The sequence below is a fragment of the Bubalus bubalis genome, chromosome 9, assembly GCF_019923935.1.
Source record: "Bubalus bubalis isolate 160015118507 breed Murrah chromosome 9, NDDB_SH_1, whole genome shotgun sequence".
Lineage (NCBI taxonomy): Eukaryota > Metazoa > Chordata > Mammalia > Artiodactyla > Bovidae > Bubalus > Bubalus bubalis.
Window position 1 is genome coordinate 81287981 of NC_059165.1, and position 26122 is coordinate 81314102.

Below are 26122 nucleotides of genomic sequence, written 5' to 3' on the forward strand. Positions count from 1 at the left end.
TTGTTGGGGGAAATATCTACATTTTTGGTAGATACTCTTTATCAAATTGAGGAATTTCCTCTCTATTCCTTGTTTACTAAGTTTGTATCGTAAGTGTTGGATTTTTGTCAGATATTTTTTCTGCATCTATTTACATGATTATATTCTTCTTTAGTTTGTTGTGATGCATTGCATTAATTGGTTTTTTAAATGTTGAATAAGCCTTGCATATTTTCCTGTATTTTTATGACTAAAAATCTATAGGCAACCTCCAAACTTTACATCTCCAGCTTAGACTTACCCTTCTCTGTCAGTCACCCCCTAACATTTCCTAAACTCCAGATCTTTGTTAACAAAAATGCTCCTATGGTCTTCTCATCTCAGCAATCATAAACTCTCTTCTTCCTCTGCCTCTTCTAGAAAGGACTACAGTTCCAGGCTCTTCGGCAGTGGAACCCAGGCTAGAGTTAGTGATGCTGCTGTGATTTTGCAGCATGTTTCCAGGATATAATTGGCACTCTGGGGGAGGTCAGGGACACACAGAAGGCAGAGGCAGATGGCGTGCCTGGACTCCAAGGCTATTCTACCCAGTCATGAACAGTCAGCAGAAGAGGAATTGTATAGAGACACAAGGATTTTGGTATTAGAGTCCCTGAGGGAGCATAAAGTTCAGAAATAAAAGTTTCCGTCAGAAAGCCAGGATTCTGCTCTACTGTGTGAATCCATTAAGCTGATTTCAGCAGGAATTTTCTGCACAAGATCTCAAGTGAAGGTAGCCTATGGCAAGAAAATTGTAATTAGGGAGACCATATGTCTCCTAGGATGGTCTCAGTTTATACCTGTTGTAAGTCATGTATTTATTTTCAGTGTCTTATTTCATTTTAAAAAGTGTCCCAATTTGAGGGTGATGCATTATTTTGTTACTTGCCTATAATCCAAGGGGCATTGGATACTTGGATAGCTTCTGGAGATGGAAACTTCATGTGGGAGATTTATAGGAAGGATCCAAACCATTTTCCTTCTCACATCAGGTCCTTTTGCTGGTAGCTTCCCAGAAGCATTGGGACTAGGTTGTCTTTAAACTTCTGGGTATGAAACCTCAGAGTTATTTCAGGGTGTTATAGAGATGACATTGCCAGGGAGAGAAGAAGACATGACGTATAATAGGATCAATTAGGGACACATGCAGAATAGGGATGTTTCTATTATGAGAATTCAACATATTAGAGCTGAATCTGAGGGAGGGCAGCCAGAAAGAAGTCTAGTCTTCAAGATAAGAAGTTGATGAGAAATTAAAGGAAAGGGACAATGAGCAAGAAATGCTGATGCTACTGCACCAACTAGTTAATGCATCTCTACAGACTTTTGTGGCCTCTGGCAAGGTCCCCAAAGTACACACACAAATATCAGCTTAGAAGGCATGAGGACCTCAGTAATATGAGAGAAAGAAATCTGTAGCCTTTGATCATTAAGTCATATTTGACATGGGACTACATACCCCATTTTCAAACTTGAGTTTTTAGTTCTGGTGTGATTTTAGGAGTATGTATATTGTATGCACATACATTATATACATATAATATATACAGAGTATACATATGGTATACATAGAGTATAAGGATAAGCAAATGTGTATACTAATTGGATTGGCCAAAAAGTTTGTTTGGGTTTTCCCATAGTGTGCTATGGGAAAACAAACTTTTCTACCAACCCAATACAGTACTTTATCCTAGGCATAACAAACTGTGGAATAGTCTTAAAGAGATGGGAATACCTGACCCCATTACCTGTCTCTTGAGAAACCTGTATTCAGGACAAGAAGGAACAGTTAGAACTGGACATGAGACAATGGACTGGTTCAAAATTGGTAAAGGAGTACGTCAAGGTTGTATATTGTCACGCTGCTTATTTAACTTATACACAGAGTACATCATGTGAAATGCCGGGCTGGATGAAGCAAAAGTTGGAATCAAGATTGCAGGGAGAAATATCAACAGCCTCATATATGCAGGTAATACCGCCTTAATAGCAGAAAGCGAAGAGGAACTGAAAAACTTCTTGATGAAGGTGAAGGAGGAGGGTGAAAAAGCTGGCTTAAAACTCAACATTCAAGAAACAATCATGGCATCTGGTCCTATCACTTCATGGCAAATATATGGGGGAAAAATGGAAACAGTGGCATATTTCATTTTCTTGGTCTCCAAAATCACTGCAGATAGTGACTGCAGCCCTGAAATTAAAAGATGCTTGCTCCTTGGAAGAAAAGCTATGACCAATCTAGACAGCATATTAAAAAGCAGAGACATCACTTTGCCAACAAAGATCCATATAGTTAAAACTATGGTTTTTCCAGTCGTCATGCATGGATATGAGAGTTGGACCATAAAGAAAGCTGAGCGCCTAAGAATTGATGCTTTTGAACTGTGGAGTTGGAGAAGACTCTTGAGATTCCCTTGGACAGCAAGGAGATTGAACCACTCAATCATGAAGGAAATCAACTCTGAAGATTCACTGAAGGGTTGATGCTGAAGCTCCAATACTTTAGCCACCTGATGGGAAGAGCCAGCTCATTGGAAATGACCTTGATGCTGGGAAAAATTGAAAGCAGGAGGAGAAGGGGACGACAGAGGATGAGATGGTTGGATGGCATCACCGACTCAATGGACACAAGTTTGTGCAAACTCCGGGAGATAGGGAAGAACAGGGAAGCCTGCTGTTGTACTGCAGTTTATGGGGTCACAAAGAGTCGGACACGACTAAGAGACTGAGCAACAACAGTACAATACTAACTATAGATACATATAACATATACAAATACAATACGTAATACAGAAAGAAACACACATTCATACATACACTGATGGAATGTCCTCTTAAAATTGTCTGCTAAAATCACTTCTGAAATATCTTTACCTGTATTAATAAATGCCACATCCAACAAGACAGCACTGAGTGGCTATTAGGGGAACAAGATATTAGAATTCATTGTTGATTGAGGTCAAGAAACAGAACTAAATTGAGAAACTTGAAGTGTAAGAAAAAAAGTGGTGGTTGCTCAGGAAAGACGTGGTCCTTGCCTTTCCCTGAACTCCTGTGCATTACAATGGGGGACGGGGTAGATAATGAAGGAGAGATAAGGACTGACAACACCTGGAGAACAGGGCTCCTTGGCTTCCCAGTTTCTCCTGAGGGTGATGTGCCTTTGTCCACCACTGTGCATGACACGGATGTCCTCCTCATACAATCCTTCCTCCACAGGCGTCAGGGTCCAGGAATCGTGCCTAGGATAAAGAGCTCCAAAGTAGGGGAGAGTGTTAACAACAAGGAAATGACCTCAGAGTTCATTGTGGACCAGCAGAAGTCCCCTTGTAGAGGATAAACATTTGATTACCTGAGGCAGGAAGAAGCAGGTGGAGGCAGACAGCTTCTAGTCTGGATACAAGGAAGGCTAAAAAGAGATGCTCTGTTAAGCAAAACAAGTGAGCACAAGTTCTCTGCTCTGCCATGTTTAACCAGCAGTGGTGGGTGGAGCTAGAATTGGCTGGTGAGGGCTGATTGTGCCATCTCTTCCCAACTCCTTATTCATGAGATCAATAGGTAGCTTGAAATAAATCATGATAGAAGTATTTATACCATCAGTGAACCAGTGAAGTCGCTCAGTCGTGTCCAACTCTTTGCGATCCCATGGACTGTAGCCTACCAGGCTCCTCCATCCATGGAATTCTCCAGTCAAGAGTACTGGAGTAGGTTGCCATTTCCTTCTCCAATTTATACCACAGAAATAGGCAAATGATGTATACCAGAGTTCACTTAAAAATCTTCCAGAGAACCAGATGTTAACTATTTACTGACACACCACTGGGTATAGACTCTTTGGAAATAGACGTCAGAAATTCACATGTCAGATTGTGTGTTAAACTGAGCTCTTACACATCTGTCAACCTGCTTTGTTGACAGGGAGGCTGGTTATGACCTTATTCCGGAGTGACTGAAGGAGGCCTGTCTCATTAGACTACTGTGGCCCAGTATTTGATTCTGAGTCAGAGCATGCATTTCTGCCCAGAGTATGTCCTCAAAACTCCAAAATAACCCTGTCATGAACTTAGTGCCCTGGGCATATTGTTGCCTCAGAACTGCCAGATTGTTTATCCAGGGGTGAGAAGGTTGGGGGAAAAAACAATGGTATGACCCTTCCTGAACTTCACTGCATACCATAAAGTCTGTGGTTGGTAGTTAGCCTTCTACCAGTCTCTGAGGGGATTATTTCTGAATATCAGAAGTATTTAAAGAAACTCAAAGCCCTAAAAACCCCATATGAGTTTGATAAATTGCAATTTAAATCTGATCACATTTTGCCAGAACCTCAAATCCAAATATGAGGTCTGTGATTCTGCACACAGTTGTTAACCATGCTTTTGATAATGCTGTTTAAATGTTGGAAAACAAACAAACAAACAAACAAACCATCATTGCTATTTGTAAATGGAAGACTCACATGGACAATAAAAGAGATGTTTAACTTTATCTTAGAGTGAGTTTGTAGGACCGAGATTAATTGTTATTTTCACATAGTGAGAAATCATGTGTTTGATATAAAAAAGAAAATATCATCCTATATGTATAAGAAGTGAAGTCAGTTGTTGAAAGTATGTGTATCTAGGTTGACACTTGCAGGATACAGTTCGCCTATGGTATGTGGTACGGCAGCATCTCGCTGACTGACGGCTTGTGAAGTATGTGTCGTATTTTGGAAGAAGAAAAAAAGCTGGCTAGTTTATTTATGGATTCCAAATAATTTATGGATTCCAAATAATTGGATAGCATTAAGAAGAATGAAGCAACTGACAAACAACTAATCTCGAGAATATACAAGCAACTCCTACAGCTCAACTCCAGAAAAATAAATGACCCAATCAAAAAATGGGCCAAAGAACTAGACATTTCTCCAAAGAAGACATACAGATGGCTAACAAACACATGAAAAGATGCTCAACATCACTCATTATCAGAGAAATGCAAATCAAAACCACTATGAGGTACCATTTCACACCAGTCAGAATACCTGCGATCCAAAAGTCTACAAGTAATAAATGCTGGAGAGGGTGTGGAGAAAAGGGAACCCTCTTACACTGTTGGTGGGAATGCAAACTAGTACAGCCACTATGGAGAACAGTGTGGAGATTCCTTAAAAAACTGGAAATAGACCTGCCTTATGATCCAGCAATCCCACTGCTGGGCATACACGCTGAGGAAACCAGAAGGGAAAGAGACACATGTACCCCAATGTTCATGGCAGCACTGTTTATAATAGCCAGGACATGGAAGCAGCCTAGATGTCCATCAGCAGATGAATGGATAAGAAAGCTATGGTACATATACACAATGGAGTGTTACTCAGCCATTAAAAAGAATACATTTGAATCAGTTCTAATGAGGTGGATAAAACTGGAGCCTATTATACAGAGTGAAGTTAGCCAGAAAGAAAAACACCAATACAGTATACTAACGCATATATATGGAATTTAGAAAGATGGTAACAATAACCCTGTGTACGAGACAGCAAAAGAGACACTGATGTATAGAACAGTCTTATGGACTCTGTGGGAGAGGGAGAGGGTGGGAAGATTTGGGAGAATGGCATTGAAACATGTAAAATATCATGTATGAAACGAGTCACCAGTCCAGGTTCGATGCATGATACTGGATGCTTGGGGCTGGTGCACTGGGATGACCCAGAGGGATGGTATGGGGAGGGAGGAGGGAGGAGGGTTCAGGATGGGGAACACATGTATACCTGGGGCAGATTCATTTTGATATTTGGCAAAACTAATACAATTATGTAAAATTTAAAAATAAAATTTAAAAAAAAGTTATCTGGTAAAATTTGCTGTTTTAAATAATTAATTGAATCTCCATTTATAATCTTTATAACTTTTCCTTTCAAATTATAACTAACCTAAAGATATGTTAAATGAATAAATTAATTTCAAAGGGAATTTTTAAATTATTTACTTATTTGCTTACTGGCTGGATTGATTTTTTTTTTTTTAGCATTTCTTTTTTTTTGGTTATACATACACATGTATCTCTTTTTTCCAGATTCTTATCCATTATCGGTTATTATAAAATGTTAAGGATAGTTCCCTGTGCTATGGAGTAGGTAATTTTTGGTTATCTATTCTATATAGTAATGTGTATATGTTAATCCCAAACTCCTAATTTATTTTTTCCCATCCCCTTCCAATTTGATAATCATAGGTTTGTTTTCTATGTCTGTAGATCCATGTTTTCTACGTTTTGTATTGGTATATGTTCATTTGTATAATTTTCTTAGATTCCACATATAAGTAATAACATATTTGTCTTTGACTTCATTTTAGTATATCTTGTTTTTCAGTCACTAAGTTGTGTCTGACTCTTTGTGACCCCATGGATTCCCCATGACAGGCTTCGCTGTCCTTCACTATCTTCAAGAGTTTGTTCAAATTCATGTCCGTTGAATTGATGATGCCATCCAACCATCTTATCTTCTGTCGTCCCCTTCTCTTCCTGCCCTCGATCTTTTCCAGCATCAGGGTCTTTTCTAGTGAGTTGTCTCTTTGTATCGGGTGGCCAAAATATTGGAGTTTCAGCTTTAGCATCCATCCTTTCAATGAATATTCAGGGTTGATTTCCTTTAGGGTTGACTGGTTTGATCTCCTTGCTGTCCATGGGACTCTCAAGAGTCTTCTCCAACACCACAGTTCAAAAGCATCAGTTCTTTAGTGCTCAGCCTTCTTTATGGTCCACCTCTCACATCCATACATGATGACTAGAAAAAGCATAGCTTTGACTTGACAGACCTTTGTTGGCAAAGTGATGTCTCTGCTTTTTAATATTGCTGTCTAGGTTTGACATAGCTTTCCTTCCAAGGAGTAAACATCTTTTAATTTCAGGGCTGCAGTCACTGTCAGCAGTGATTTTGGAGACTGAGAAAATGAGATATGACACTGTTTACATTTTTTTATCTACCTATTTGGCACGAAGTGATGGGACCAAAATGCCATGTTCGTATTTTGGATATTGAGTTTTAAGCCAGCTTTTTCACCCTCCTCTTTCCCTTCAACAAGAGGCTGTTTAGTTCCTCTTCACTTTCTGCCACTAGGGTAGTATCAGCATATCTGAGTATTTCTCCTGGCAGTCTTGAGTCCAGCTTGTGAGTCATCTAGCCCAGCATTTCATTTGAGGTAGTCTGCATATAAGTTAAACAAGTAGGGTGACAATATGCAGCCTTGACGTACTCCTTTCTCAATTTGGAACCGGTCCATTGTTCCATATCTGGTTCTGACTGTTGCTTCTTGACCCTCATGCAGTTTTCTCAGGAGCAGGTAAGGTATTCTGGTACTTTCATCTCTTTAAGAATTTTCCACCGTTTGTTGTGATTCATACACTCAGTGGATTTAGTATAGTCAGTGAAGGAGAAGTAGATGTTTTTCTGGAATTCTCTTGCTTTTTATATGATCCAACAGATGTTGGTACTTTGATCTCTGGTTCCTGTGCCTTTTCTAAATCCAGCTTGTACATCTGGAAATTCTTGGTTTACATACTGTTGAAGCAATAGCTTGAAGGATTTTGAGATTACTTGGCTAGCATGTGAAATGAGCACAATTACATGGTAGTTTGAACATTCTTTGGCATTGCCCTTCTTTGGGATTGGAATGGAAACTGACCTTTTCCAGTCCTGTGCCCACTGCTGAGTTTTTCATGTTTGCTGGCATATTGAGTGCAGTACTTTCACAGCATCATCTTTTAGGATTTGAAATATCTCAGCTGGAATTCCATCACCTCCACTAGCTTTGTTCATGGTGATGCTTCCTAAGGCCCACTTGACTTTGCACTCCTGGATGTCTGGCTTTAGGTGAGTGGTCACACCATCCTGGTTATCTGGGTCACAAGGCCTTTTTTGTCCAGTTCTTCTGTGTATTCTTGCCACCTCTTCTTAATCTCTTGCTTCTGTTCGGTCCTTGCCATTTCTTTCCTTTATTGTGCCCATTTTGCATGAAATGTTCCCTTGGTGTCCCTAATTTTCTCAAAGAGATCTCTAGTCTTTCCCATTCGGTTGTTTTCCTCTATTTCTTTGCATTGTTCGCTTAAGAAAGCTTTCTTATCTCTCCTTGCTATTCTTTGGATCTTTGCATTCAGTTGGGTATATCTTTCCTTTTCTCCTTTGCCTTTTGCCTTTTGTTTCTCTTTTCTCAGCTATTTGTAAGGCCTCCTCAGACAATAATTTTGCGTTCTTGCATTTCTTTTTCTTGGGGATTGTTTTGGTTACCCCATCCTGTGCAGTGTTACAAACCTCCGTTCATAGTTCTTCAGGCACTCTGTCTACCAGATCTAATCCCTTGAATCTATTTGTCACTTTCACTGTGTAGTCATAAGGGATTTGATTTAGGTCATACTTGAGTAGCCCTGTGGTTTCCCCTGCTTTCTTCAGTTTAAGTGTAAATTTTGCAGTGAGGTGTAGATCCAAGCCACAGTCAGCTCCAGGTCTTGTTTTTGCTGACTGTATAGAGCTGCTCCATCTTCAGCTGCAAAGAATATAATCAATGTGATTTCATTATTGATGATCTGGTAATGGTCAAGAATCTCTAGGTCCATCCAAGTTGCTGCTAATCACATTATTTCATTAGTTTATTTTTTTTTTATGGCTGAGTGATGTACCGTTGTGTGTGTGTGTATAAACTGCATACACACAATAGACACAGACTACACACAAACAGACACCCATCTTTATCCATTCTTCCGTCGATGGACATTTAGGTTGCTTCCATATCTTGGCTATAGTAAATAGTGCTGCTGTGAACATTGGGTTGCATGTATCTTTTTGGATTATGGCTTCTCTGAATATATGCCAGTTGCAGGGTAATATGGTAGCTATATAAATTTAGTCATCAGAGCACACAGTAATTGTTATTGGAAGCTCTTGGGGCTCTGGAATTTGTCCTTGATTTTACCCATATATGTATACTTGGAGTGACCTGAAAGTAATCAAGGGCCTCTGAGATTTCTTACTCCATGAAGCTGCAGTGCTGAAAAAGGGGTGATGTCAAAATTGGCAGCTGTCAGTGATTCCTGCCTGCCATTAAGCTGGGTGCAGTTCTTCCAAATTCAGAAGGGGATGAGGGAATATGAGTAGAAGCAAGCACTATTTTAGGTAACTACATGCATTTTATATATCCAGTCATTTATCTTCTCATCTTACTTTAAAAAAAATTTTTAAGGACTTAAAAAATATGATATAATACAGTTAAAATAGGAAAGACTTAATGAAGTAATGGGAACAAGGGTAATGAATGTTGGGCCATAGTTCATGTATGAGAAATGGAACACCCATTCACTCTAAGCTTTCCAGCAGCTACCACTAAAGACAAAAGTTGCTTGGCTCTGGGTCTCACAATGTCCGTAAAAGTAAAACCAAAGTTAAAGTGAAAGTCACTCAGTCGTGTCCGACTCTTTGTGACCCCATGGACTGCATAGTCCATAGAATTCTCCAGGCTAGAATACTGGAGTGGGTAGCCTTTCCCTTCTCCAGGGGATCTTCCTAAGCCAGGGATCAAGCCCAGGTCTCCTGCATTGCAGGTGGATTCTTTACTAGCTGAGCCACCAGGGAAGCCAAAACCAAAGTAACAACCTAAAATGGGAAAAAAAAACCCAATTGCTCAGGAAAAGCAAAGCACTTCCTGCCGTTAAGAAAGATTTCTCCTCTGGGTCCCCTTAAAGAGGACACTTTGCAAAGTATTGAGCAGAATCCTCAATCGCATCCTTAAAGAAAAGTTGCCATGAGATTCTGTGGGCCGTCAGTGTTTCCTGATGTGAGCTGCTGGGGCTGTATCAAAATGTAGTTCAGGAAGCATGTATACCTGGGCAGGGCCACTGGGATGCAAGTAGGCCCAGAGCTCTCTGATAATCTGGCTTAATGTGGGAGAAGGTTTTAGATTTTTAGCATAATGGACAGACAGAATGGATAGACTGAATATCCTTTAGATGATTCTGCATAACTAAAATATCACTTACATGAAATTTTGATCAATATGTAGCACAGTAAATTCAATATTAGTCTCTTTTCCCCTCTCAGGCTAATTTTTTTAAACTTTTTATTTTACTGGAGAAGGCAATGGCACCCCACTCCAGTACTGTTGCCTGGAAAATCCCATGGATGGAGGAGCCTGGTAGGCTGCAGTCCATGGGGTCGCTAAGAGTCGGACACGACTGAGCGACTTCACTTTCACTTTATACTGGGGTATAGTTGATTAATGATGTTGTATTAGTTTCAGGTGTACAGCAAAGTGATACTTATACATATACATACATTCATCAGTTCAGTTCAGTTCAGTCCCTCAGTCATGTCCGACTCTTTGCGACCCCATGAATTGCAGCACACCAGGCCTCCCTGCCCATCACCAACTCCCAGAGTTCATTCAAATTCACGTCCATCGAGTTGGTGATGCCATCCAGCCATCTCATCCTCTGTTGTCCCCTTTTCCTTCTGCCCCCAATCCCTCCCAGCACCAGAGTCTTTTCCAATGAGAAAACTCTTCACATGAGGTGGCCAAAGTATTGGAGTGTCAGCTTTAGCATCATTCCTTCCAAAGAACACCCAGGACTGATCTCCTTTAGGATGGACTGGTTGGATCTCCTTGCAGTCCAAGGGACTCTCAAGAGTCTTCTCCAACACCACAGTTCAAAAGCATCAATTCTTCCACGCTCAGCTTTTTTCACAGTACAACTCTAACATCCATACATGACCACAGGAAAAACCATAGCCTTGACTAGATATACCTTTGTTGGCAAAGTAATGTCTCTGCTTTTCAATATGCTGTCTAGGTTGGTCATAACTTTCCTTCCAAGGAGTAAGCATCTTTTAATTTCATGGCTGCAGTCACCATCTGCAGTGATTTTGGAGGCCCCCAAAAATAAAGTCTGACACTGTTTCCCCATCTGTTTCCCATGAAGTGATGGGACCAGATGCCATGATCTTTGTTTTCTGAATGTTGAGCTTTAAGCCAACTTTTTCACTCTCCTCTTTCACTTTCATCAAGAGGCTTTTTAGTTCCTCTTCACTTTCTGCCATAAGGGTGGTATCATCTGCATATTTGAGGTTATGGATATTTCTCCCAGCAATCTTGATTCCAGCTTGTGCTTCTTCCAGCCCAGCGTTTATCATGATGTGCTCTGCATATAAGTTAAATAAGCAGGGTGACAATATACAGCCTTGATGTACTCCTTTTCCTATTTGGAACCAGTCTGTTGTTCCATGTCCAGTTCTAACTGTTGCTTCCTGACCTGCATACAGGTATCTCAAGAGGCCAGTCAGGTGGTCTGGGATTCCCATCTCTTTCAGAATTTTCCACAGTTTATTGTGCTCCACACAGTCAAAGGCTTTGACATAGTCAATTAAGCAGAAATAGATGTTTTTCTGGAACTCTCTTGCTTTTTCGATGATCCAGTGGATGTTGGCAATTTGGTCTCTGGTGCCTCTGCCTTTTCTAAACATATACCTATGTTTAGTTATACATATACATGTATCAATTCTTTGCAATTTTTTTTTCATTTTAGGTTGTTACATAACGTTTAACAGAATTCCCTATGCTATACAGTAGGTCCTTGTTGGTTATCCATTTTAAATAGTGTGTACATGTCAACCCAAACTCCCTAACTGTCCCTCCCCTTACTCCTTACCCTTTGGTAATCATAATTTTCTTCTCTAAGTCGGTGAATCTGTTACTATTTTGTAAATAAGTTCATTTGTATCTTTTTTTTAGATTGCTTTTATAATTGATATCATTTCTCTCTTTCCAGCTTCACTCAGTATGATGGTGTTTAGGTCCATCCATGTTGCTGCAAATGGCATTATTTCATTCTTCTTTATGGCTGAATAATAGGTATATGAAAATTACATATCTTAAAAATTGTTCAGGATGACCTCCAAGGAAATAGTGGTTGGGGGAAACTGGTAAGTAAACAATAACAATTGGAAAACCTACTCTCGGGGCAGCTTTCACAAGGTGATGTTGCTCGGTATGATCATCAGAGACCAACAAAGTGATGTCTTTTCTTCGGAATGTCTCATAGCATTTCGGAGGCTAATGTGCTCTGTGAGATACCATGAACACATGGACCGTAAGGGGCTGCCTAAATGTATTGGACACAAGACCTTTCTTTGTAGAGGATCCTGTTGTAGTGTGCATGGTTCATGGGAAATGTTAGCCTAAAAGAGTAGTTCTGCTTTGGAGCCACCTAGGGAGACTTAAACCTACTGATTCCTGAGCCCCAAAGAGTTCAATTAAACTGTATTCTTGGTGGTGGAACAGCATTGATATTGAAAAAGAGAAAAACTCTGTAAGATTCTAATGCATAGCCAGGATTCAGGACAGTCTAGAGGGACTAGGTCTTGAGTAGTTGGAGATTTATTTCGCCCTGGCTCTTAAACAATTTTTGCCTTTCTAACAAGAATAAACAGGTAGGAAAGTTGATATCAGTGTCTTTATCAATATACTCCTCTCAAACTCTATATATTTTTTTTTTTTAAAGTTACGGTGACCTTCTGTTTTCACTTTGGCCCATCTGTACAACCTGCCTTGCACAATTCCCAGTCAGTCCAAAGTCAAAAGAACTCTGGATTTTGTCCATTACTTTCCTCAACTCACTGTTGATTAGATTAGTAACTAATAACCACCTTGTCCAGGTGGTCATAATTCTGGGATTGTTAGAAATATGAGAATTGTATTGCAGCATTTTAACTTTCATTGGTACTATTGGAACTTTCAATTCCCTCCTTTCCTTATAACCTTGTTTATCTCTTGCCTCTGATTTGGAAAGAAATGTAATACAGTTTTATAAAATTTTAAAATAACTTGCAGATGTACATATATATAGATAGGTTGATTCAGGCTCTATTTTTTAAGACGAGGCTCCTTTTTACTACTGATATGGTTACCTATTCATGAGATGTTGCTTTTTCCTGAGACTCTCACCAAGTTGATAGAGCACAGAATATATTCTTAGAAACTTTTGTTTTCAGATTCTGCTCATGGTCATCTAAGACTGGAGCATAAAGGCAAAATCCCAGAAAACATGAATTTTTAGTGCACCATGCTATGCACAGCCTACGGATTGGTCTGGAAGAACAGTTTTAATAGATCTAATTTGAATCTGAATGCTATGGAAGACAAAAAGGTTATAAAGATATCTGTAAATCCCTTTTCCATGTATTATGATGTACATTCTGAATTTCAAGCTCTGAAACTTTTTTTTTTTTTCGTTTTCTTTTTTTTTTTTTAATTTTATTTTATTTTTAAACTTTACATAACTGTATTAGTTTTGCCAAATATCAAAATGAATCCGCCACAGGTATACATGTGTTCCCCATCCTGAACCCTCCTCTGTGACCATAGCTTACAAAGCCAGCGCAAGGCTAAGATACCTGAAACACAAGAATGCATGTCAGGTGCATTGGAGCACTTGGGAATATGAGAACCTAACAGGGAAATATCAGCAAGTGCATCAGCAGATTTTTTAAGGAAAGTTGAGATTTTCCTAAAAATGTAACTTGAGAGGGAAAATAGAGTTAATCATGGTGTTTGTTTCAAGAGCCCTAGAAGACTTAAATTGAGTTCTTAGGGTGTGTAATTACTGCAGCCACAGAGGTGAAAGTGATTTTGGTTTAAAAAGTCTCAAAGAACCCTAGCATCAGAATAGTGGAGAGAAACAAGAAAACAGAAGGAATATGACCGGAAAAGGGTCATGAGTAACCTAAGCTGAGAATAGAAACCCAGTGTGAGGAAACTGGTAAGGATAAATGTGAGTCATGATCTAGCTGAGAAACCTCTTAACTGTTTGAAGCATTGAAAAGGAACATAAAGTGTAAAGCGGAAGAAGGGGAGGGATAAAGAGTTTGGGATTGAAATATATATACTACTATACATAATAATCAGCAAGAACCTAGAGTACAGTATAGGGAACTATACTCAATATCTGGTAAAACTACAATGGAAGAGAATGTTAAAAAAAAAAAAAAAGCGTGTGTGTGTGTGTGTGTGTATAACTGAATCACTTTGCTGTACACCTGAAATTAAGACAACTTTGTAAATCAATCATACTTCAATAAAAGTTAAAAAAAAATTTTTTTTTAATTAAAAGAGACAGCAAGTTGTCAGATAGTCAGTTGAAAGTAAACTGGACTTAACTGAAACAAGCCCAAATTGCACACAGTTCTTCTTAGAAAGAATCCATAAACAGGCAGAAATGCAGAAACGAACTGTATGAAATGACACATCAAGGTTAAGTTAAACGGATACAGGACGTTTTGTCCTGGTCACTAGAGTTGGCTGGTAAATAGGGAGATGAGTCCAGGGAGCGGGACGTGGTATGGGGAATGGACAGTGTAGGAAGTGGGCCAGAGGACTTTGGAATTTTTGGAATGTTGAAAAAAGCTTTCTTAAGTGAACAGTGCAAAGAAATAGAGGAGAACAATAGAATGGGAAAGACTAGAGATTGTTTCAAGAACATTAGAGATACCGAGGGAACATTTCATGCAATGATGGGCTCAATAAAGGACAGAAATGATAAGGACCTAAAATAAGCAGACGATATTAAGACGAGGTGGCAAGAATACACAGAAGAACCATACAAAAAAGGCCTTAATGATGCAGATAACAATCATGGTATGATCACTCACCTAGAGTCAGACATCCTAGAGTGTGAAGTCAAGTGGGCCTTAGGAAGCATCACCATGAACAAAACTAGTGGAGGTGAAGGAATTCCACCTGAGTTCTTTCAAATCCTAAAAGATGATGTTGGTAAAAGTACTGCACTCAATATGCCAACACATTTGGGAAACTCAGCAGCAGCTACAGGACTGGAAAAGGTCAGTTTTCCTTCCAGTCCCAAAGAAGAGAGTGATAATGATCAAGCTACCACACATCCTAGCAAGGTAGTGCTCAGAATCCTTCAAGCTAGGCTTCAACAGTATGTGAACAGAGAACTCCCAGATGTAAAGCTGGCTTTAGAAAAGGCAGAGGAACCAGAGATCAAATTACCAACATCTGTTGGATCATAGAAAAAGCATGGGAATTCCAGAAAAACATCTACTTCTGCTTCATTGACCTAAAGCCTTTGACTGTATGGATCACAACAAAACTATGGAGAATTCTTAGAGATGGGAATATAAGATCACCTTACCTGCCTCCTAAGAAACCTGTATGAGGTCAAAAGGCATCAGTGAGAATTAGACATGGAAAAATGGACTGGTTCAAAATTGGGAAAGGAGTATGTCAGGGCTGTATATTGTCACCAGGCAGAGTACATCATGTGAAATGCTAGGCCGGATAAAGCACAAGTTGGAATCAAATTGCTTGGAGAAATATCAGTTACCTCAGATATGCAGATGATACCACCCTAATGAAGAGCCTCTTGAAGGTGAAAGAGGAGAGTGAAAAAGCTGGCTTAAAACTCAGCATTGAAAAATCTAAGATCATGCCATCTGGTCCCATCACTTCATGGCAAATATATGGGGAAAAAATGGAAACAGGGACAGGCAGATTTTATTTTCTTGGGCTCCAAAATCACTGTGAATGGTGACTGCAGCAGTGAGATTCAGAGACATTTGCTCCTTGGAAGATAGTGAAAGTCACTCAGTCGTGTCCAACTCTTTTTGTGACCCCACGGACTATAGAGTCCATGGAATTCTCCAGGTCAGAATACTGGAGTGGGTGGTCTTTCCCCTCTCCAGGGGATCTTCCCAACACAGGATTGAACCCAGGTCTCTCCCATTGCAGGTGGATTCTTTACCAGCTGAGCCACAAGGGAAGCCCAATAATACTGGAGGGGTAGCCTTTCCCTTCTCCAGCAGATCTTCCCGCCCCAGGAATTGAACCGGGATCTCCTACATTGCAGGTGGATTCTTTACCAACTGAGCTATCAGGGAAGCCCAAACCTAGAGACATCACTTTGCCAACAAAGGTCTGTCTAGTCAAAGCTATGGTTTTTCCAGTAGTCATGTACAGATCTGAGAGTTGGACCATAAAGAAAGCTGAGTGCTGAAGAATTGATGGTTTCAAACTGTGGTTTTGGAGAAGACTCTGGAGAGTTCTTTGCACAGCAAGGAGGTCAAACCAGACAATCCTAAAGAAAATCTATCCTGAATATTCATTGAAAAAACTGATTCTGAAGCTGAAGCTCTAATACTTTGGCCACCTGATGAGAAGAGCTGACTCATGGAAAAGACCATGATGCTGGGAAAGATTGATGGCAAAAGGAAACGGGGGTGGCAGAGTATGAGATGGTTAGATTGACGTCACCAACTGAATGGACATGAGTTTGAACAAACTCCAGGAGATAGTGAAGGACAGGGAACCCTGGTGTGCTGAAGTTCATGGGGTCACAAAGAGTTGGATGTGACTTCATGACTGAATAATGACGACTGTAATTAGTCTCAGTATGATAAAGAGGTTCTCCAACTACTCACCATAGCCAATATAGGTGATGACAGTATTGGATAGAAAGGGGAGAAGACTCAAGTGTCTGTCACCACCCCAGCCCTGTTCTTTCACCAAGTTTGATATCATTTGGAGTATGACTCCAGATTTACCTTTACTCCCATTTTTTTTCCCCTTGTAAAGTTGTTTTCTCCCATCATTTCCTCCACTTTTCACCTGTGATAAAACTGAGTCATGGTTTTGCTTATGGTCAGGGAAGTTCTGTTACTTTTTGCAAGGCAGTGGTTAATTGAAGGATTTAGTACTTTCTGCTATTATGGAGATAATCTTGGAATTTCCTTGTAAAATTAAATCTTTGCATCTAGAACTGCTCTTTTCTTATCATTTCATGGATACCTTAGCACATATGCTAAGATACCAGAGACATCAGTTCAGTTCAGTTCAGTCCCTCAGTCGTGTCCGACTCTTTGCGATCCCATGAATTGTAGCATCCCTGTCCATCACCAACTCCCGGAGTTCACTCAAAGTCACGTCCATCGAGTTGGTGATGCCATCCAGCCATCTCATTCTCTGTTGTCCCCTTCTCCTCCTGCCCCCAATCCCTCCCAGCACCAGAGTCTTTTCCAATGAGTCAACTCTTCGTATGAGGTGGCCAAAGTACTGGAGTTTCAGCTTTAGCATCATTCCTTCCAAAGAAATCTGAGAACTGATGTCCTTTAGAATGGACTGGTTGGAACTCCTCACAGTCCAAGGGACTCTCAAGAGTCTTCTCCAACACCACAGTTCAAAAGCATCAATTCTTCGGTGCTCAGCCTTCTTCACAGTCCAACTTTCACATCCATACGTGACCACTGGAAAAACCATAGCCTTGACTAGACAGACCTTTGTTGGCAAAGTAATGTCTCTGCTTTTCAATATGTTATCTAGGTTGGTCATAACTTTCCTTCCAAGGAGTAAGAGTCTTTTAATTTCATGGCTGCAGTCACCATCTGAAGTGATTTTGGAGGCCCCCAAAAATAAAGTCTGACACTGTTTCCCCATCTATTTCCCATGAAGTGATGGGACCAGATGCCATGATCTTCATTTTCTGAACGTTGAGCTTTAAGCCAACTTTTTCACTCTCCTCTTTCACTTTCATCAAGAGGCTTTTTAGTTCCTCTTCACTTTCTGCCATAAGGGTGGTGTCATCTGCATATCTGAGGTTATTGATATTTCTCCCGGCAATCTTGATTCCAGCTTGTGCTTCTTCCAGCCCAGCGTTTCTCATGACGTACTCTGCATATAAGTTAAATAAGCAGGGTGACAATATACAGCCTTGACATACTCCTTTTCCTATTTGGAACCAGTCTGTTGTTCCATGTCCAGTTCTAACTGTTGCTTCCTGACCTGCATACAGGTTTCTCAAGAGGCAGGTCAGGTGGTCTGGTATTCCCATCTCTTTCAGAATTTTCCACAGTTTATTGTGATCCACACAGTCAAAGGCTTTGGCATAGTCAATTAAGCAGAAATAGATGTTTTTCTGGAACTCTCTTGCTTTTTCGATGATCCAGCAGATGTTAGCAATTTGATCTCTGGTTCCTCTGCCTTTTCTAAAACCAGCTTGAACATCTGGAAGTTCACAGTTCACGTATTGCTGAAGACTGGCTTGGAGAAATTTGAGCATTACTTTACTAGCATGTGAGATGAGTGCAATTGTGCGGTAGTTTGAGCCCTCTTTGGCATTGCCTTTCTTTGGGTTGGAATGAAAACTGACCTTTTCCAGTCCTGTGGCCACTGCTGAGTTTTCCAAATTTGCTGGCATATTGAGTGCAGCACTTTCACAGGATCATCTTTCACGATTTGAAATAGCTCAACTGGAATTCCATCAGCTCCACTAGCTTTGTTCGTAGTGATGCTTTCTAAGGCCCACTTGACTTCACATCCCAGGATGTCTGGCTCTAGGTCAGTGATCACACCATCGTGATTATCTGGGTCATGAAGATCTTTTTGTGCAGTTCTTCTGTGTATTCTTGCTACCTCTTCTTAATATCTTCTGCTTCTGTTAGGTCCATACCATTTCTGTCCTTTATGGAGCCCATCTTTGCATGAAATGTTCCCTTGGTACTTCTAATTTTCTTGAAGAGATCTCTAGTCTTTCCCATTCTGTTGTTTTCCTCTATTTCTTTGCATTGATCACTGAGGAAGGCTTTCTTATCTCTTCTTGCTATTCTTTGGAACTCTGCATTCAGATGTCTTTTCTTTCCTTTTTTCCTTTGCTGTTTGCTTCTCTTCTTTTCACAGCTATTTGTAAGGCCTCCCCAGATAGCCATTTTGCTTTTTTGCATTTCTTTTCCATGGGGATGGTCTTGATTCCTGTCTCCTGTACAATGTCATGAACCTCTGAAACCAGAGAGATAGTATACAGAAAAAGTACTAAACGCTTACAAAGTAAAGTCAGGATGTGTTTTTTCTTAGGGTAAATGCCACATATCAGCATGGCTGCAAAAATTTAAACTTAACTGCAAAAGATAAGAGGCAAGGAAATGGGTGACTGGACAATTAACTCTAGTATGAAATATGCGAGTCTGGTTTAGGAGTCTTGACAGATTGGAATGTTACAGGTATTGAAGATCATGATAAAAGAGAGAGAGGAAAAAAAAGATTAAATAGAACCCCTTTTCAGGAAAAATCAGTCAATAGGTTGAAGATTAAAGGAGTAAGAATAAAGACCTTTTGATACTAAACAAGAGAAAAAGACCACATAGCATAAATCAAATTTGATATTGACTTTTAACCTAGTTTCCAGTTATGCTGTTTCTATCACTTGTATTTTCCATAAATTTGAAGAGATAATCAAGAAAATATGCATTTCCATAAACTTCAATAGCAGTTTTTTAATCCCCACATGATAAGGCAAAGCTGTAAGCTAAGTGACTTTGTTTCTGCTAGGGTGTAGGTTAAAGGGAGGAGGTTAAAAGACTTCCTGATTGCTTATGAATCATTAGGAGGCCCAGTGGTACAAGAATTACAACTTGTCTTTTCCTGCCAGCTAATTTCTGTTCCACCTCTCATTTGATAGCCACAAGTTGTGCCTTTTGTAAAGAAAATTGGTCTGTTGAACCCTGCACACCACAAAGAGACAGAAAGGCTGTGTATCATAGTGTTTCAGGTCAAAGTAAGTCTCAGGCCCAGCTTTTCCTTCTTACCTGCAGTGTGTCCTTGAGAAGTTAAGTAGCCTCTGTTATTCCCAGCTAAAAAGTGGAGGTAACAATATGTATTTCATAAGATTGTTTTAAGGATTAAATGAGAACACGTACATAAATCACTTGGTACATAGATCCATAGATGATAGCTATTATTGTTAACCGTTTAGGCTTAATGTTAAGAGGTTGATGAAACTCAATTATAAAACTTCAAAGGAATGAAAATTCTAAGTGTTTTACATTCATAATCAAATCATTCCACTTTTCCTTTCTTTGTCTTTGGTCTTGGCTTTTGTCTTTAAAGTTGTGTTTTATTAGGGCAGTGACGAACTCTTGAAGGACTGAAAGCCGGTGTAGTGGTTCTCAATTCTGGTTACATGTCCAAAGGCAGTCTGTCCATTCAGCCCCACTGAGATTTGGGGTTGGGAAATCTTTGTTACTGGGGTTGGTTTTATGCATTGTAAGATTTTTAGCGGCATCCATGGTTCCTACCTACTAGAGATAGTAGTGTATCTCCTCTCAACTGTGACAGTCAAAAAATATTGAAAATGTCCCTCTTGGGGGACAAAATTACCTCCACGTGAAAAACACTAAGGAGAGAAATGTGATTTAAATGGTTTGGTACAGGAAACAGGCATTGGTATTTTTAGAAACACCCTCGATTTTTTTCTTAATATATATATTTTATTGAAATATGTTTGACTTACACTGGTTCAGGTGCAGAGTAAGGTGATTCAGTTATATGTATACACATATATTATTTTTGAAATTATTTCCCATTATGGGTTATTAACAGGATACTGACGATAGTTCCCTGTGCTATACAGTAAACCTTTGATGCTTGTTGCATATCATTTTTTTAAAAATTAGAAATCTAGCATTCTATTCAAATTAAGTCAAACAAGTGGAATCAAAATGTTGTAAATCTGTAAAAATCCTTAACTTTTCTAAAATACATATACATATGATTTATATCTATGTATGCAAAAGCTTTCCTACTATGCATGATAAAGGCTTGAAAGTGAATATTAAAAAAAGTTGGAGAAACCAGAAAGCATAAACTAAATGAAGTTGGAGCACTGAATATGAGATAGAAGAAGTGAAACAAATGAAGTAGAAGTAAAATATCATCATATGGTCCAGTTGTTATTACTTAAACATGACTGCTCGTTAGAAACGTATCTGGAGCTCTGGAGAAAGAAAAGCAATACCTGGGCATTTGTATTTTTCAAAAAATTCCAAGACAATTCTAATACACATCTGGATTTTAAAAAGTGACTTACAAGTTTTTTTTATTAAGTCATAGTTTTGGTGAAGCTGGGCTTCCCTGGTGGCTCAGATGATAAAGACTCCACCTTCTATGTGGGAAACCTGGGTTTAGCCTCTGGGTTGGGAAGATCCCCTGGAGAAGGGAACAGCTACCCACTCCAGTATTATTCTTGCCTGGATAATTCCATGAATAGAGGAGCCTGGCAGGCTACAGTCCATGGGGCTGCAAAGAGTCAGACATGACCAAGTGACTTTCACTTCACTTCACTTTGGAAATACAGAGTTCTATTATTTTTCTGTTGACCAATCATGATGCAGTGGTATTGAGTAATAATTACATAATCACAGTAGTAAAAGATATATATCAGTTTTCAGAAGCAATAGCCAGACAAAAAAATAAAAGATCATTACAATTGCAAGCCATAATGGGAACTTAACAATGTAAAATACTTACATACAATTTGGGGGTGTCAAGCAGAGTGATAGGGCAAGTGGAAGAGCATACATGCACATGTTTTCATCTACCCAGTCAGTGTCTTTTGGTTGGTGCATTTAATCCATTTACATTTAAGGTCCGACTCTTTGTGACCCCATGGACTGTAGCCCAACAGGTCTCTCTGTCCTTGGGGATTTTTCAGGAAAGAATACTGGAGTGGGATGCCATGCCCTCCTCCATGGGATCTTCCGAACCCAGGGATCAAACCCGGGTCTCCTGCATCGTAGGCGGATTCTTTACCATCTGAGCCACTATAGAAGCCCACGTTTAAGGTAATTATCAATATATATATATGATCCTATTACTGTTTTCTTAATTGTTTTGGATTTATTTTCTGTATGTCTTTTCCTTCTCTTGTGTTAACTGCCTAGAGAAGTTCCTGTAGCATTTGTTGTAAAGCTGGTTTGGTGGTGCTGAATTCTCTTTAACTTTTGCTTATTTGGAAAGCTTTTGATTTCTCCATCAAATCTGAAGGACAGTCTTGCTGGGTAGAGTATTCTTGATTGTAGGTTCTTCCCTTTCATCACTTTAAATATATCACCCCATTCCCAACTGGTTTGTAGTTTCTATTGAGAAAAGAGCTGATAGCCCGAAGGGAGTTCCCTTGTATGTTATTTGTCCTATTTCCCTTGTTGCTTTTAATATTTTATCTTTGTCTTTAATTTTTTTCAGTTTGATTACTGTGTGTCTCAGTGTGTTCCTCCTTGAGTTTATCCTGCCCGGGACTCTCTGTGCTTCCTGGACTTGTTTGAACATTTCCTTTCCCATGTTAGAGAAGTTCTCAACTATTATCTCTTCAAATATTTTCTCAGGTCTTTCTCTCTCTTCTCCTTCTGGCACCCCTATAATGCAAATGTTGGGGTGTTTAATGTTGTCCCAGATGTCTCTTAGGCTGTCTTCATTTCTTTTCATTCCTTTTTCTATACTTCATTATGTGGCAGTGATTTCCACCATTCTGTCCTCCAGGTCATTTATCTGTTCTTCTGCCTCAGTTATTCTGCTGTTGATTTCTTCTAGTGTATTATTCATCTCTGTTTGTTCTTCAGTTCTTCTAGGACTTCGGTAGACATTTCTTGCATCTTCTCCATTGTTTTTCCTGAGATCCCGGATCACCTTCACTATCGTTATTCTGAATTCTTCCTCTGGAAGGTTACCTATCTCCACTTCATTTAGTTTTTCTGGGGTTTTATCTTGTCCACTCATCTGGGACATACCTTTCTGCCTTTTCATTGTGATTAACTTTCTGTAATATGGTTTTTGTTTTAGCCACTCTGGGACTGTGCTTCTTCTGTTTGCCCTCTGATGGAGGATGGTTAGAGGCTTGTGTAAGCTTCCTGATGGGAGGGACTAGCAATGGAAAAAACTGGGTCTTGTTCTGGTGGGTGGGGTCTTGCTCGGTAAAGCTTCAATCCAATTATCTGCTGATGGATGCAGTTGTACTCCCTCCCTAGTAGTTGTTTGGCCTGAGCTGACTCAGCCCCGGGGCCTGGGGGCCCTATGGCAGGGTTGATGTTGAACTCCAAGAGGGTTTATGCCAAAGGGGACTTTTCTGGCAGTGCCCCATCCCTGTGGTGAGCCCCTGCTGACCCACATCTCCATAAGAGGCCCTCAAACACCAGCAGGTAGATTTGGTTCAGTCTCTTGTGGGGTCACTGCTCCTTTCCTCTGGTGTGAGCAAGGTTTCGTTTGTGCCCTCCAAGACTGAAGTCTCTGTTTTCCTCAGTCCTATGGAAGTCCTATAATCAAATCCTGCTGGCCTTCAGGCCAGATTCCCTGGGGATTCCTAGTACCTTTGTGGGATCCCCAGGTTGGGAGTTCTAGTGTGGGGTTCAGAACCTTAATAATACTGGGAGAGCTTCTTTGGTATTATTGTACTCCAGTTTGTAGGTCATCCACCTGGCAGGTATGGACTTTGATTTTATCATGATTGTGCCCTTTCTGCAATCTTGCTGTGGCTTCTTCTTTGTCTTTGGATGTGGGGTATCTGTTTTTGGTGGGTTCCAGCATCCTCCTGTTGAGGGTTTTTCAAAAGCTAGTTGCAGTTTTGGGGCTCTTGAAATAGGAAATGAGCTCATGTCCTTCTACCCTGCCATCTTAAACCGGAATTCCTAGATATTTTTAATATGGAATCAGAATCAAATTTAGAGTAATTTGCCAGGGAATCTGTATTTTATTTTATTATAAATATTTGATATTTTTATTGTGATATAATTGACATTTAACATTATATTGCTTTCGGGTGCATCAGTGATTTGCTGTATGTACTGCAAAATGATCACAAGTTTAGTAAACGTGTTACTGCACAGTTACAGTTTTTTTATGAGAACTTTTAAAATTTACTTTTAGTAACTTTCAAATATGCAATGCAGTATTATAAGCTATAATCACCATGTTGTATATTACATAATCCCAGGACTTTTTTTCCTTTTATAACTGGAAGTTTGTATCTTTTGACTCCCTTCACTGATTAACTCACCTTGCACACCCCACTTCTGGTACCAGTAATAGATTTTCTGTATGAAGACATGAAGTTTTTTCTTTTTCAGATTGTATATCATACAGTATTTGTCTTTTTCTGTCTGACTTATTTAACTTAGCATAATGCCCTCTAGGTTCTTCTGTGTTTTCACAAATGGCAGGATTTCCTTCTTTTTATGACTGAGTAATATTCCAGTGTGTGTGTGTGTGTGTGTACACATGTGTGTACCACATTTCCTTTATCCATTCATCCATTGATGGACACTTAGGTTGTTTCCATGTCTTGGCTATTATAAATAATGCCACAATAAAGATGAGGTGCAGATATCTTTTCTAATTGGTGTTTTTGTTTCCTTCAGGTAAATACTCAGGAGTGAAGTTGCTGGATCACATGATAGTTCTATGGCTGCACTAATTTAAATTCCCACCATCCTCACTGCTGCAGCTAAGTCCCTTCAGTCGTGTCTGACTCTGTGCGACCCCATAGATGGCAGCCCACCAGGCTCCCCCGTCCCTGGGATTCTCCAGGCAAGAACACTGGAGTGGGTTGCCATTTCCTTCTCCGATGCATGAAAGTGAAAAGTGAAAGAGAAGTTGCTCAGTCGTGTCTGACCCTCAGCGACCCCATGGACTGCAGCCTTCCAGGCTCCTCCATCCATGGGATTTTCCAGGCAAGAGTACTGGAGTGGGGTGCCATTGTCTTCTCCTTATCCTCACTAGCACTTGTTATTTGTTTTCCTTTTGACAATAGCCATTATAACAGGTGTGAGGTAGTATCTTATTGGGATTTTGATTTTCATTTCCTTGATGATTAATGATGCTGAACGCATTTTTACCCCTCAGCCAATCTGTATGTCTTTTTGAGGAACATGTCTGTTCAGGTCCTCTGTGCATTTTTAATTGGATTGTGGATTTTTTAAAACATTTTTTAATTGTTAGGTTGAGTTCTTCATGTATTTTGATACTAAACTCTTGCCAGATATATGACTTGAAAATATATTCTCTTATATGTTCACTTATTTATTAATTTATATATACATGCATCTATTCTTTTTCATATTCTTTTCACATTTAGATTGTTACAGAATATTGAGCAGATTTCCCTGTGCTATACAGTAGGTCTTTATTGGGTATCTATTTTAAATATAATAGCATGTATATGTCAATCCCAAACTTTCAGTGTATCCCTCCCTAGCACCTTTCTCCTTTGGTAACCAGAAGTTTGTTTTCAAAGTCTGTGAGTCTGTTTCTGTTGAATAAATAAGTTCATTTGTATCCTTTTCTTAAGATTCTGTGTAAAAGTGATAGCATATGGTATTTGTCTTTCTTTTTCTGACTTAATTCACTTGGTATGATAATCTCGAGTTGCATCCATGTTGCTGCAGATGGCATTATTTCATTCTTTTTAGTAGCTGGGTAGTACTTCATTGTCCTGGAGTAGGACATGGCAACCTGCTCCAGTATTCTTGCCTGGAAAATCCCATGGACAGAGGAGCCTGGTGGGCTACAGTCCATGGGGTCTCAAGGCATCAGACACGACTGAGTATGAACCACATCTTTATCCACTCATCTGTCAGGGGACATTTACGTTATTTCCATGTGTTAGCTGTTATAAACAGTGCTACAGTGAGTGTGGGCAAATGCATCATTTGAAAACATGATTTTCTCTGGATGTATACCAGGAGTGGGATTGCTGAATCATATGGTAGCTGTGTTTTTTAGTTTTGTAGGGAACCTCCACAATGTTCTCGGTAGTAGCTGTACCAATTTACTCCTACAAACTGTGGGGGGGCTCCCTTTTCTCCATACCCTCTCCGGCATTTATTGTTTGTAGACGTTTGGATGATGGCCATTCTGACTGGTGTGAGGTGATATCTCAATGTAGTCTTAATTTGATTTCTCATAAATAGCATTGTTGAGCATCTTTTCATGTGCCTCTTGGCCACTTGTATGTCTTCTTTGGAAAAATATCTGTTAAGGTATTCTGCTTGTTTTATGTTTGGGTTTTCTTTTTTTTTTTTTTTTGTATTGAGTTACACTATTTGCGGTATCTGTACATTTTGAAGACTAATTTGTCAGCTGTATCATGTGCAAGTATTTTATCCGGTTCTGTGGGTTATCGTCTCATTTTGTTCATGGTTTCCTTTGTTGTGTAAAAGCTTTTGAGCTTAATTAGGTTCCATTTGTTTATTTTTCTTTTTATTTCTGTTACTTTAGGAGATGAATAAAAGATCTTGCAGCAA

General features: G+C 39.6%; 1 long non-coding RNA gene across 2 annotated transcripts in view; it reads left to right on the forward strand.

Moving 5' to 3' along the window:
- The window catches only part of LOC123335110, an 81378-nt gene extending 57045 nt beyond the window's left edge, over window positions 1-24333 (forward strand). For both annotated transcript variants that reach the window (XR_006553448.1, XR_006553447.1), the window contains one exon: window positions 24239-24333. This is a non-coding gene — a long non-coding RNA (uncharacterized LOC123335110). The remainder of the gene's footprint in view (window positions 1-24238) is intronic.
- Window positions 24334-26122: the final 1789 nt, after the last annotated feature.